This window comes from Crocuta crocuta, unplaced genomic scaffold (genome assembly GCF_008692635.1).
Source record: "Crocuta crocuta isolate KB4526 unplaced genomic scaffold, BGI_CrCroc_1.0 scaffold102, whole genome shotgun sequence".
Lineage (NCBI taxonomy): Eukaryota > Metazoa > Chordata > Mammalia > Carnivora > Hyaenidae > Crocuta > Crocuta crocuta.
The window spans coordinates 1,014,065-1,029,135 of NW_027530019.1; the positions used below are offsets into that span (position 1 = coordinate 1,014,065).

The 15,071-nt window shown below is 38.5% G+C and overlaps 1 long non-coding RNA gene across 12 annotated transcripts in view; it reads right to left on the reverse strand.

Moving 5' to 3' along the window:
* LOC144231822 (uncharacterized) overlaps window positions 1-15,071 on the reverse strand; it is a 117,943-nt gene that overhangs the window by 18,016 nt on the left and 84,856 nt on the right. For 10 of the 12 annotated variants that reach the window (XR_013335194.1, XR_013335198.1, XR_013335202.1 and 7 more), the window contains one exon: window positions 14,493-14,636. This is a non-coding gene — a long non-coding RNA (uncharacterized LOC144231822). Of the gene's footprint in view, window positions 1-344; window positions 455-14,492; window positions 14,637-15,071 lie in introns of all 12 variants that reach the window. The other 2 variants (XR_013335200.1, XR_013335199.1) reach the window with 2 other exon arrangements.

The window sequence follows — 15,071 nt, forward strand, 5'->3', positions numbered from 1 at the left end:
GGTTGGGGAGGATGAGAGAAAGAGATAGGGACAGAGTGAGAAAGAAAGAAAGAGAGAGAGAGAGAGGAAGGGAGGGAGGAAGGAAGGGAGGAAGGAAGAAGAAAGAAACAAAGAAAGAAAGAAAGAGAGAAAGAGAAAAAAAGAAAGGAAGGAAAGAAGGAAGAAGAAGGAAGGAAGGAAGGAAGGAAGGAAGAGCAAGTGAGTGCACAATGGTTAGGAATAGATTCACTTTCTTTTTAAGTTCAGGTCTGCAGCTATAAATCCAGAAAAAGAATAGTCAGCTACACTAGTCAATTGGATTTTTCTCCATTAGGGACTCAACATATAGACAAAACAGATATTACCTAGGTTTTTCATCAAACCATCAGGTGGAAGAATGTGCTGGGTCTTTGCCAAGGCAGAAGGGGCAAACTGCAATAAGGAGTATCATTCTTCACCAAAAAATGTCCAGTTGCTGAATAGGGTGGGGAAAATGAGAACGATAGACTTAGACTATAGTCTCCGTGTAACAATGTACATTGCCATTCTTTGATAAATGGAAATACAAATTTCAAAGATTAGTGAAGATTCTTATGAGGATTTCTGAAGCCAGAGTCCCTGTCTAACGCACACAGGGTAAGAGTAATGGTGGATAAGATAACAGGGGACTGGGGCCCCAGCTTCTCGAGTATTTAGGGTAGCCTTGTAATATACATAAAGTCAGACTCATCTAGATTCAAACGCTAGCTATGTGATCTCAAATTAAGCATTTTAATGTCTCCCTAAAATGTGAATAAATTCCATGCTTCATACACTTATTGTGGGGCCCACTTGGTAATACACATGCAAATTTATGGCATACTTTTATGCACATAACAAGCACTCAATGAATATTTTTCCCCTCCTTTCTATTCATGCAGTATTGTATCCTACCTGGAAACACTTAATGTAAGGTTATCACATGAGAGCCTTCTAAGTTATCTTTAAATCTAAGGAGCTGCAACAAGGGAGGGCACAGTAGGTACATACCACTTGCTAAGGCAGCAGAAGTCGTTTGGCAGCTGTTGTAACCAGTCCTGCCACAGATCCTTTCTGACCATGATGCCCTCATGATAGTGAATGTGAAATGGTTAAAAAAAAAAAAAAGGAATTTGTCCCTTACGTTGCAGAAGTGGGAAGTAGGGAAGCAGGTGGAAATGTCTAATAGCATTTCATCAAACATATCAGGGCATTCTGTGATCTTGCCATTCAGAGGATCTATTTTCAGCTGGAGTGTCAATCAGGAAGTTATTGTTTCAGCCAAGAGAGTGACATTTAACTGCTCCCATTCCCACATCCAGAACATATAACAAGGCAGAAAATATGGAAGACAGCTCTAAGATCAGAAAGCTAAGAAGTCCTAGCACCAGGCCCACAAAGAGAAGGCTCATACATTAATACATAAAAATATTTTACAGAGCAGATTAATAGGAGCCAGAGTCCCCCAAGCAGTGCAAGTCACAATTTGTGACTCAAAATCTGAGCCTTAAGCATTTCACACTCAAACTGACCAATCCCATGGAAAAAGAATGGGATTTGGATATTCTTGAATTTTAATATCAGTCTACACTTAACACTGTAAGGTGATGAGGATGTAATTTTATTCCTGAGCTTTGATTCCTTGGCTGCAAGGTGGTAAAATACCCGCATGAAAGGTCTGTTGTGTGGAGTACATTAACTTATTTTATAAAGCACAATGCCTGACAGACAGTTGAACTTGAACATGCTGCGGTCACGTGGAGCAGCCGCAGGGCTAGTAAAGGCCGACAGCTGGAGAAGGAGTCCTCAAATTCTCAAGGAACTAAAACTTCTGGACAAGTAAGTCCAAGTCCAAATGACTCAGAGAAGGCCAAGGTTTCTGGTGGGGAAATCCTACTCAGTGAATACAGTCAGAGGGCAGGAATGAGGCCAAAACAGCAGCCACGTCAAGACCAGGGACCAGCTGGAATGGACTGGAATGGAAGTAAACCAAAAGTGAAGTAAAAAAGGATCCTGGGAAGTTACCAAGAAAAATCAATTGGTCCGTCTGCCTGAAACACAACCCTGACACTAGCTGATCAGATGACCTTGACAGGTGCCTTCATCTCCCTGTACCTCAGTTTCCCATTTGAGAAATGACAGGATTATATAGTTGATCTGGATAATCCCTTCCAGCGTTCAACACTCTGTGAACTCTTTTGTTAACCACTGTAACAACAGTGAGGGTCTCCACGGCCTTGGGCACACCCAGCCTTGGCTGTGCAGAGGGCCAAAGAGGCAATTTGGAAAGTGGAAAAAAAAAATCTATCCTCAGATTTGCCCTAGGAATTTCTGCCCAGAGTTATGAAAAAAGATGAATACCAATACTCTGAAATATTTTATATGCTTATTCCAAACATTATAAATGCTTTGTGGAAGTCTGAGGTTTTCAAAGTCAAAACAAAACCTATTTTGAAAGAAAAAAACCTACTCTTCAGGTTTATGTAGTTCTTAAAAGTAAAATGGAGTCTGGAAATTTTTCCTCTGAGATTTCACCAACAGCCAAAAACAAATATTACTTCTTTGACAAATAACAGTTCTGTATTATGACTAAAAAAAAAATCTTGTCATAAAAATCTAATCTTGGGGAAATATAATTCTCGCTGCATGAAATAGCAATAATGGAACCAAACCAATATCTATCATTTCTGTCATTTATGCATTTAATTGCTTTACCAACAGCTCCATGAAAGGGCATATTATAGACGCGAAATGGCATTTGGCTCTCTCTTTTTGGTTTAAGGAAATTAAAGCAACTCTTGAATTTCATGCAAAAAAGGCAGTTATCTTTTAAGAGTTTTGCTGGTGAGTCCACCCAAAAAACTGAGAAATATGCTGTACTTGTCAGCTCTTGCAGGGCTATGACTGATACCAAGAGGAAATATTTTCAAAGCAAACAGCAATAATATTTGATGTCAGAAGTGAAAATAAATAAATTCCTCATTTTTGAGGGTCCCAAAGTTATAGCCTGCTACCCAGATCTACCACCAGTGGCCTTGCCCTTTTCTAAGGCTGGCATTCATCTATGGTAAGATAATAAATTTGTATCATTTTAAGTTAAAAAAGTCAATTGCTGCTTCTTCATTACATCTTTTCATATAACACAGGTTTTCTAAGATTCTATAGGTACATAGTTCTTCCCATATTCTCTGGGTATTCAAAAAAGAAAAAAAAGATGACCAGAAGTCATCTTTATTACTACTGTATTACTACGATAGTAATATCATAAGTAGAGAAAAGGTTGCCCAAACTATTTAATGCTTAATAACTTTTGTAAAGTTCATCCTAATACATAAATCAGGTCCTTAGAAATGTTACAGTCACTTCTCCACCAAAACTCTTTCTTGGACATTTTGATTGGACAAAGTCTGAGAAAAAAAGTGTCCCATCATTACCAAATTGATTTCCAACAAGTATAAATTATGCCTCAACTAACTCTGTTATATTATCAAATGGTGGAAAAGTGTAGAAATGTGAAAAAAGTGTTGACATGTCTTTTTTCAAAGGGCCATACAAGTCATCAAGGGTTGTCAGCATGAGTAATTCTGATTCCGTCATGAGACATATAATGTGCCTGACATATTATAAAATTAATTGTTACATAAACATACAAACACAAATAGAAGTAATAACTCTGGATCACAGGAGTAATTAATTATAATACGATAACCTTAGGTATATACAAAGCTAATATAAACAAAAGTGGAATAGGAAAAATAATCTCCAGACTTACAAATCTCAAAGATAATAACATATTTTTATATAGATATGTATTAAAAAAATAGCCCTGAGACAATGGAAATATTTGAAGTAGTTCATAAAACATACTCAGTTATGTTAATGATTTTAATATTTTATTATAATTGTAATAGCTGACATTAGGGCACCTGGGAGGCTCAGTCGGTTAAGCGTCCGACTTCAGCTCACGTCATGANACCAATAATGTGGATGGAACTGGAGGGTACTATGCTAAGTGAAATAAGTTGGACAGAGAAAGACAGATTACATATGTTTTCACTCATATGTGGAGTCTGAGAAACAACAGAAGACCATGGGGGAAGGGAAGGAGAAAATAATAGTTTGAAACAGAGAGGGAGGCAAACCATGAGACTCTTAAAGACAGAAAACAAACTGAGGGTTGATGGGGGGGAGTGGGAGGAGAAAATGGGTGACGGGCATTGAGGAGGACACTTGTTGGGTTGAGCACTGGGTGCTGTATGTAAGCAATGAATCATGGGAATCTATTCCTGAAGCNTAACCTTAGGTATATACAAAGCTAATATAAACAAAAGTGGAATAGGAAAAATAATCTCCAGACTTACAAATCTCAAAGATAATAACATATTTTTATATAGATATGTATTAAAAAAATAGCCCTGAGACAATGGAAATATTTGAAGTAGTTCATAAAACATACTCAGTTATGTTAATGATTTTAATATTTTATTATAATTGTAATAGCTGACATTAGGGCACCTGGGAGGCTCAGTCGGTTAAGCGTCCGACTTCAGCTCACGTCATGATCTCACGGTTTGTGGGTTCGAGCCCCGCGTTGGGCTCTGTGCTGACAGCTCGGAGCCTGGAGCCTGTTTCAGATTCTGTATCTCCCTCTCTTTCTCTGACCCTCCCCTGCTAATGCTGTTTCTCTCTCTCTCTCTCTCAGAAATAAATAAAACATTAAAAAAAATAGCTGACATTAGCTGAACATAAAATAAGAACTAGATTCCATATTCAATACCTTAAAATGTATTATCCTAGGGTGCCTGGGGGGCTCAGTCGGTTAAGCATCCAACTTGGGCTCGGGTCATGATCTCACGGTTCATAGGTTTGAGCCCCCCAAACCTGGAGCCTGCTTCAGATTCTGTGTCTCCCTCTATCTCTGACCCTCCCCTGCTCATGCTGTCTCTCTCTTTCTCTCTCTCACAAATAAATAAAAACATTTAAAAATTAAAAAAAAAAAAATGTAGTATGTGAATACAAGCCATGTGAACCTGGCTTCAAGTGGCCGAAAGCGATGATGGCTGAGAAAACTTCTTCAAAATTTACATGAATTCCACTTCAAATGTCTTCAAATCAGAAGTTATGACCCCAGTATAAGATGAAACTTTTTAATTTTCAGGTATTTAAAATGACCACTTTGACAATGAGATAGGGATGGCATACAGCCATACAGACTGGACACAGCTTTCTACTCTTAACATTCCCTAACCATGGAAACTTGGGTAAGCAGCAATCTCTCCAACCGGCCTGGCTCAGAAGAAATGAGATACTTAATAAGTAACACTTCTCTTCCTTCACAGAGCAAAACAAAATTTGCACACACACACACACACACACACACACACACACACACCTTCTCTAGTCGGTTTCGAGAAGGTAATGCAGCCCTTAAGGGATGGGCTTATTTCTCACTGTGGCTCAGACGCTGCTGAAGTGTGACTTAAAAGCTGTGATGCATCTGACAAGGCCAACATTACTTGGGGCTATACAGAAGAAAGATTGGTTCTTTCCTATTCCACTTCTAATTCAGCCTCAAGTTTCCTTTCTCTCTTGATATGTTTCTTTATTACCTTCCAAATTCAGACTCTTACTCACAGGGTCGTTGTTTTATTCATGAACATTAAAGCTAATCCATTGTTATCCTAAAACAGACTTTGGTAATCTCTAAGGGGAGTAAGAAACAATGATGTTGGGAGGGGACCAGTGAGCAATCGCCTACATCTTATTTTGTCTATTATCTGCTGCAGTGTCTTAAGCAGAAAATTCTCAAAACCCTTTTTTTGTGTGTGATGATTTCAGTAAAGGAAGCATGACAAAGCAGCTTGCTTTTAAAGAGAAGAAAAAGAAGCTGTGGTTGATTCCCATTAGAAATCTCATTTCATGAGCAGAGTGGGTTATCCTAATCATAGATCAGAATTTGGTCCCAGGGGAACCCCCAGCTGACCTCACAGAAGCTTCCTGAAGCTAAAGCCCTTTCATGCTGTCACCAAAATGCTGACCTGAGGGTGTCCTCTGAAGCAATGCCCACGCTTCTCTCTGAAAACCAAACATGCAGTTCCAACACTACTGGGTTTTTTCTTCAGCTCTTCTGAAAACACTTACAAAGGTGCTGCTGCAACACAAATTAACTTCTTTAAAATTTAAGTAATTGGTCAATAAAGTTTATTCTGAATGAACATTGATTTGCCATCTAGTTTCCTCAATCTTCATAATACAGTTTTCCAGGCAGCTCTCTAATTCTCAGATCTGAGTAAAATTACTGTTCATCCAGAGGTCTCATTGTGACATTTGCAGACTCTTTTTGTTCTTGGCTTTGTTCCTGGCTTTTTCCTCGGGTGACTGAACCAAAACTAAAAAAGAGGAGCAAAAAAAAAAAAAAAAGAAAAAAGAAAAGTATAGCAGGGAGAGTACTGGAAAATCTCTCAGAGGAGGCTGAAGTTTACTTCTGGCCTTACCTCTTTCTAGCAATTTAAGATTGAAGGGTCACTTTCTCTTCTATAAAATGGGCACAGTACTTGTTCTGTTTACTGTTTTTACAACAGTAACCCTATTTCAGTTTTGTAGAGTAACTGCAGTTTAAACAAAAATGCCAGTCATCCTTGATAAAATGTGATGCCTAAAAACAACCCAAAAAGTATATACACACACGTAGCAGGGGAAATTTAAATTTTTTGTCATACTTTATATATTAGATTACATGACCTGTATATATCCTTCTTATTTAAAAAAATCAGGATTTACTTCAGAAAAATCTGAATACTTAATTCATCTGAATACTTTAATTCAGAAAAATCTGGGATACTTAAAAGAACTACATGAACAAGGTTCCTGATTTACTCAAAGTCTATAAATAGCTATTAACATAAATACTATTCCTACACATTAGGAATTAAATTTAATACAATTTAATCCAAGTTAAATAAAATTAATCCAATTAAAATGGGAAGAGGACATAAACAGATATGTCTCCAAAGAAGACACCCAAATGGCCAATAGACACATGAAAAGATGCTCAACATCACTCATCATCAGGGAAACACAAATCAAAACTACAATGAGATACCACCACACACCTATCAGAATGTCTAAGATCAAAGACACAAGAAACAACAAGGATGTGAAGAAAAAAAACCCTCATGCATTGCTAGTGAGAACGCAAATTGGTATAGCCACTGTAGAAAACAGTATGGAGGTTCCTCAAAAAGTTAAAAATAGATCTACTCTATGATCAAGTAATTCCATTATTGGGTATTTAACCAAAGAAAATGAAAACACTAATTTAAAAAGATACATGCACCTTTATGTTTATCACAGCATTATTTACAATAGCCAAGACATGGAAGTAACTCAAGTGCCCATCTATAGATGAATGGATAAAGAAAATGTGATATAAAATAATATTATTCAGTCATTAAAAAGAATGAAATCCTGTTCAACAACACGGATGGATCTAACGCTAAGTACAGTAACTCAAGAGAAACACAAATACCATATGACTTCACTCATATCTGGATTTTAATAAGCAAAACAAACAAAGAAAAAAAGAGACAAACAGGGGCACCTGGGTGGTTCAATCAGTTAAGCGTCTACTTCAGCTCAGGTCATGATCTCACACTATGCAAGTTTCAGCCCCACATGGGGCTCTGTGCTGACAACTCAGAGCCTGAAGCCTGCTTTGGATTCTCTGTCTCCCTCTCTCTCTACCCCTCTCCCACTCATGCTCTGTCTCTCTCTTTCTCAAAAATAAACAAACATTAAAATATTTTTTTTAAAAAACCAAACAACCCCCCCCCCCCAAATTCTTAAATATACAGAACAAAGTGATGGTTACCTGAGGAGAGGTGGGGGGGGAGTGAAATAGATAAAGGGGATTAAGAGCACAGTCCTCGTGATGAACACTGAATAGTGTACAGAATTGTTGAATCACTATACTGTACACCTAAAACTAATATAACACTGTATGTAAAATTACACTAGAATTAAAAATAAATAAAAATTTAAAAAAGTTTTTAAAAGTAAACCTATTTAAAATCATGGAGGAGTATTTTCTTTGCTATTTTTCTTTTTTACTTTTTCGTATGCTTTTATAATTGTCACATTTATAAGGCAATCAAAATGTGCATAGCATGTCTTCTTTATAGAGTTTGGAGGTGATTCTTTTGCATGAGAACCATCTCCAGACTTGATTTAATTGTTCAAAAGCAGAATTATTTAAAGATGAAAGTCAAAGAGGTCATAACATAATAATACACATTTTCTAAAGGATATCATTACTTCAGATATCAAGTGGTTTGCATAAGCACATTAATTGCTTCAGAGGTTTATTATTGGCTGATTCCATGAACAAAATAGTAGTAGTTTTTCAACCATGCAACAGGGACTTCCACAAAAGTTGTTTTCTACTTAAATGATTTCAGAACTACATTGGATTGGGGCAGGAGACACTGGGAAGGGTAAGGTAAAGGAGAACATGAGTCTTCTAGCTCTGCTACAAACTACCTGTGGACCAATGAAACATTTTGCATGAATAATCTAATCAAGTTGAATAATTATCTTAAAGTGACTTTTTCAACCTGGACTTTTTGGCATGTTACTGTGCTACCCCAGAGGGAATTTATCTTAACAACTTCCTAAATTACACAGGGAAACCACGTGCAGGATCTCAGGGATCTAGTAAGTTATCCACCAGGTTAACTCAGCTGCTGATTTAAATTATAGCAGAGAAGAGTTTAATAGTTCTCAACTGTAGTCAGTGAGCAGTCATTCCACAGCCGCAGAGTTAAGAAGTTTATTTGTAAGATCTTATACCAAGATAAATCCAAACATGAAAAAAACTGCCTCAACGATTTTTGATGGATATGCCATAGTTGGATTTAGAGAAACACCATTACTTACTCTTTTGGTCTAAGCACCAAGAATCCTGCTTATCTAGCTGTCTATCCCATTTGACACCAAAAGGTGAAATAGTCAGCAGTGGTTTTAGTCTGGGGCAAGGAATCATAGGAAGTCTCCTCTATTTCATTCACTTCGATTGTTTTGTTTTTACAATTATATTGTTTTCATAATCACAAAAAAGTATAATGATACAATAAAAAATACTCCTAGGGTGAAACAGAGTTGAATGGGTAATTACAACTTTTTGCCCTTATTTGTAAAAAACAAGGAAAAACAACAAAACATAAACCTGGGGAGAACTGTCTAAAGATATCTTATCTTGAACGGGAAAGATTCTAGCATAAAACGTCATTATGTGGGACTAGAACAAAACAAAAGCATTAGAACACACAGTCTGTACTTGGGTATCTATCTGAGAGAACTTCTTTAGTACTATAAATTGATAGAGCATATCAACTAATATCCTTCCTCATCACTCTAGTTGCCTCCAGGGAAGTAACATTGAATTGCTAGTCAAAAAACTGTCCATGGACTGACTGCCCACTGTGTCAGCATGGTATGACACGCAAAAAATACAAGGCACAACTCGAGATCTCTAGTGCTTGAGTAAAGAATGCTACAAAAGAAAACATTAGGGAACACAGGACAGGGCCAACATTGTGACACAGACCACAAGAACTGTTGGGAAGCTCCACCTACTTGTGCCATAGGCTGCAAGGGAACACAGAGAGCACTGAATTCTTGATCCCCACTTCCCTCTGCTCAATCAATCTTATCCACCAGTGCCGGACCCGCCACCTCAAAGTGCAATTCCAATCACATTACCCTTTCCATCCAAAACTTGAGTCTCCTACAATGAATTATTTGTTTGAAAATCTCTACTTTGACATTATGTTGGTCTTCCAGCCATCTACCAGCATCCTCCTGTTATCTCTTCACTTCAAAAGTTTCAGGGTCTAGGCAGGCCTATTGCAAAACTACAGAGAGTATGAAGAAGAGGGAGGACTATCTAAAGACGTTCTGATTATAAATGGAAAAAGAAATATTGTCAAAGTAAGTCTATAGTCCCCAGTCAACCTGCTGGGCCTCCACACTGCAAAGGAGGCCACAATAAGCCCTTTTCTTAGCACCATTTCTTTCCCTTTCTTTTTCCTTGGACTTCAATGCTCATAAACCCACATCTTCACCTTCAAGGCTGATCTTCAATCTGCTTCCTCTAAGAAGCCTCCCAAATCTTCTCAAACCAGATATAATCTACCCTTTCAAGCTCCATAGCTTTGGCATTTATATTACTGTTGTTTAAAAATAATAATGTATGCACCTAAATTATGTTCTTTATGAAGCAGAAAGTTCCTTTCAATTAGAGAATTTCTTTCTCATCTCCAGGTACACTGTGTTAACCCTGTTAGGCACTCAAAACATTTATAATAATCTAAAATAAAAATGCAACCTGAGAGAATAGTTTTTAAAGTACTGCTTATGAGTTCCTTATAATCAATATGAGGCATAGAGTCATGTGCACATGAAATGACTTTTTACAATAGTCCCATGGGAATTAAATAAATGGCAAGACAGTCTATGTGGTAGTGCCAAGTAAATGGTATACCAGCAGAACATAGCATCAGTTTCAGAGGAATGTGTGAGACCACTGAGGACTGGGCTGGACAGTCAAGGCTTTGGGAGGTGGGATGAGATGGTACCTGAGCTAGGGATTGAAGGCTAAAGAGGGTCTGGATATATAGGATAGCAAAGAAGGTATTTCAGGACAGGAAGTTCTGATGTGTGACCATGACAAATTCACCTAGCCTCTCTAGGTGAAGGTTCTTATCTGCATGATGGAACCATCTAAGTGGATAATCTCGAAAGTCTAATTTCAACAGTATGGAAAAAGGCATAGTGCATGGTGTGTTTGGAGACAATACGTCATAGAAGTTAAAAGTGTGGGTACAGAAATCAGACAGACCTGGGTTGGTCCTGGTACTGCTGCTTCCTGCATGTATGACCTTAGAAAAGTTGTAGAACTTATTTAGACCTCAAGTGCTTCATCTATAAAATGAGAATGATACAAATAATACATACTCCATTAGGCTCTCAGAGGATTAAATGAGATAATGCAGCAAAATACTTTGTACAATAGCTAGCTTTTTTAAATGCACAGTAAAATCTAGCTATTATTTTTATTATAAGAAATATGCCTATTTGGGAATCTATAAGATCACTGAGTTAGACTTCTCCTAATTTCCCAGAACTTAAAGCTAAGGACCAACAACCAACAACAAGCACATTCTGAAAACCCTTGAAACGTCAGACACTCCTTAAAGGCTTTCTAGAGATAACTAAGCTACGTTATCTACCTACAACCATTACCCAATGGCAATCTACGCTAGAAGAATGTGCAGTGGTGTGGATAGAGGAATGGAGGAAATATCAAAAATGTTAAGTCAACTGCCAGGGCAAGAGTTTCATAATATTTTCCTCTCTCCTCTCCATAAAAGGGGGAGGAGTGTTTAATCTTCCCCAAAGGCCAAGTGAGGTGGCCTCCAAGAGATTTACTGAGTATATAAGGGTAACTGATTTTTTATCTCATGATTGGAAGTACATCATATTTAATATTAGATGATTTGCCTTTGAAACCTCATTGAGCTGAGAAGAGGACGGGGGACATGGGGATAAAGAAGGGATGTGGCTATAGAGCAGCTAACAACCCCACAATTCGGTAAGGAAAACATAAAAGGCACTGACAATGAGTTGATAGTAGAGAAACAGAGACAGCCACAGAAAGATTACAATGGCCACCAAAGAAAAAAGGACTCCCCCTTTCTCTTTAACACACCAAAGGATCTAGAACCAGGGAAGGAAAATAAAGAGGAGGGCAAGAATAGGCAATATCCTACCATCCTGAACATCTTCAGGACACAGATTAAGCCTATTAAATGGAAGGGAGAAGATAAAAGTAGAATTTTATTTATTTATTTTTAATTTTTTAAATGTTTATTTATGTTTTAAGAGAGAGAGAGAGAGTGTGTATGAGCAGGGGAGGGGCAGAGAGAGAGGGGAAGACACAGAATCCGAAGCAGGCTCCAGGCTCTGAGCTGTCTGCACAGGGCATGAACTCTCAGACTACAAGATCATGACCTGGGCTGAAACTGGACACTTGACCAAATGAGCCACCCAGGTGCCCCTAAAAGTAAAACTTAAGAATTGCACTAGAAGGGACTTTATAAGAACTAGACTGACCAAAAAGCCATGGAACCTGATGGCCTTGTCTTTTAAAGAGCTTTAGCTTGCTGAAGAAAGTGACTAGAGAAAACATGATTTCTCCCCAGCAAGGGTGTGTGCCCCCGACAAGGTCAGTTATAGGTATAATCAACCTAGAGGAACAATAAGATGTTATATTGCACAGGTAAGCTGAGTCTAGATTATAAGCATCTTGAATTATTAGCATTTGAAATTTATACTGAAGGTCATGGAGAACATCTAAGGTTTGGCACCAGGTCAGTGCAGACCTTCATGGGGATTAATTGAGCTGGAGTGTGTATGGTAAATTAAAGATGCAGAGCCTAGAGACATGGAGCCTGGAGAGGAAGTTGTTACAATAAGTCTGATGACTCATAGTCACTGGGGCTTACACCCATGTGATGACTACTGAAATGGAATAGAAGGGACAGACAGTAATGATGTTTGGCACACACAGAATTTAAAGATCTTGGCAACCATCTAAATCTGGAGATAACAATAAAGGATAACTAACTTGATTTAAGGCTTTTGGACTTAATCATGATTACCATCATCCACTACTAACACCACCACCTCCCTGCATCTTGTATTGGAAAGAAAGAAAAAATAAGCTATGAATGGTAGTCATTTTAAGAGAAAATATGAAGAGAACAAGGTGGATGGCCCACAGTGATTTCTCCTTTCCAACTCACAAAATCTTTACTCCCAACCCTACAACTTCCTGCCAATGCTGCTGTTACCATCACCACTTGTTCTCCCTGATCTTAGAATAAAGCTGGTGTAGCAGGATGGAACTTACTGAATGCTGAGGCAGAGATAAAGGAGATACATGGCTCGGTAGGACATTTGACTGTGAGTCCAGAAACATGACCAATGAGCCAGATTTCCTGAAGCTTAGATCAGAGGACAGTGTGACACATCACAGTAGCTGCTCTCTGTGGGTTCCCTTGAAAATTTTTGGCTTCATCCACTTCACACACCCACTGTATGGACATTTCCAACACTACCAGCTGTAGAAACCAGCAGCAGAGGAATATTCCCCTCACATATTTTTTGACGGGTAAAGAGGTGCATAACTACAAGTTGAAGAATTAAAGCATCAGCACTCAACTCTGTAATAATCACTCTCCTAACTTAGTAGGTTGATGTTGGGGTAGGCCATTTTACATGTTTGCTATAATCAAGATGCTTGGTGAAGAAGAAACGACACAATGTCACTGTTTCCCATTTCCAGAATTCACAATTTTAGACCTGAACCAAGGTCACAGGCTCAGACCTAGGGAACCTCATGGCCATCTGCTGCCACCTCCCAATTTCATCCATTATTCAGTCATTCCAAATATATTTATTAAATGCCTAGTTGTGCCAGGCCCTGTGATCTCAACTGGATATAGCAATAAACAAAATAGATCTGCCCTCAAGGAGTTTATAGGCTTGTCAAGAATATATCAAAGACATAAAGCATAATGTTATATCTGATTCAAATGACCAGAGGTTCTTTTGGGAGTGATCAGCCAGCACAGATGCAAAGAGTCAGAGAATGCTTTCCAAAATTCAGACATAAGCTAAACATAAGGGAAGAGGAGTGCGCCAGGGAGAAGCAAGAATTAATATTCCAGGCACATGCAAATTCTCCAAGGCAGGAAAAAACATGACTGAACATGGCATGAGCATATAAGGTCAGTTAGTATTAGCGGGCACTAGAGAAAGGAGGGGGTGGGGGCCGACCAAGGAAGTGGGGCAAAAATAAGGAGGTCAAAAAGACATTCTAGGAGCCATATCATAAACAAGGGCCTTTGTAAAAGGATTTGATGAGGAATCCGAGCCGTCAAATATATTTGGTGAGGCAGGTAACTGTGAAGGTTAAATGAGAATGAGTTAAAGGGGAATATGATTGGCAGCTGGGAAGCCACCTGGGGAGAACAGGGATGGCTTCTGGTAGCAGAGCTGGGAAGAAAGGAATAGATTCCAACACTGGTGTCGAGAATGATTTGCAGGCCTCAGTCCTAATTATATGTGAGACATGAGGGAAGGAACAGAGTCATACTTGAGTAGATATATGTCATGATGGTTCAGAGCAGAAGCTCTAGTTCTCCCACTTATTAACTCTGTGGCTTCGGCCAAACTTAAGTCCCTGTCCCTTCATTCGCTCATTTGTAAAATGGCAATAATGACAAGACCTGCGTTATAGAGTGGTTATGAAGATTAAATGTGGTAATGCACATTATGTGCTCAACTATCACCTGGCACATATTAGATGCTCGTGTCATTTAGGATACAGACTCACTTGCTACAAGAGAAACCCCCAGACCATGGTGGCTTACATACGACAGAATGCATTTTTCTTAGATTCAGGTGTGAGCACTTCTAGGCAAGCAAGCTGCAAGGCCACAGGCTCTTGATCTTGTTGCTCTGCCATCAGTGAGCTGATGCATTCATGCACATGGCTCATGACATTTCCATTCCAGCTAGTGGGGGAAAAAAAAGGAAAAAGAAAAAAAAAGGTTAAAAGGAACAGCATGCACAGCTAAAATTCAGGAGTTGTGTCATTACAGAAAAGAAGAGAACGCACATCAGGGGACAGTTAGCAGCTAGCAACATTCAATGTACGTCAGTGTTATATAAAGATAGAAAATAACTGTTTGAATGAGGAGAATAATGGGAAAAAAGGGGAGACCTGGTGAACTAAGACATAAAATAGCTCAAATGTTTTGTCTAAATCCTTCTCGAATGAAAATTTGATCTCCATGTAATAAGGATAGCAAGAGAATTAGTTAACATATTTGGAACAAAGCTACAGGAACCCCCAAATATTATTAAAGAACGGTTTTATTTTTTTTAAGTGTTTTTTGTTTATTCCTGAGAGAGAGAGAGAGAGAAAGAGAGACAGCGTGAGCAGGGGA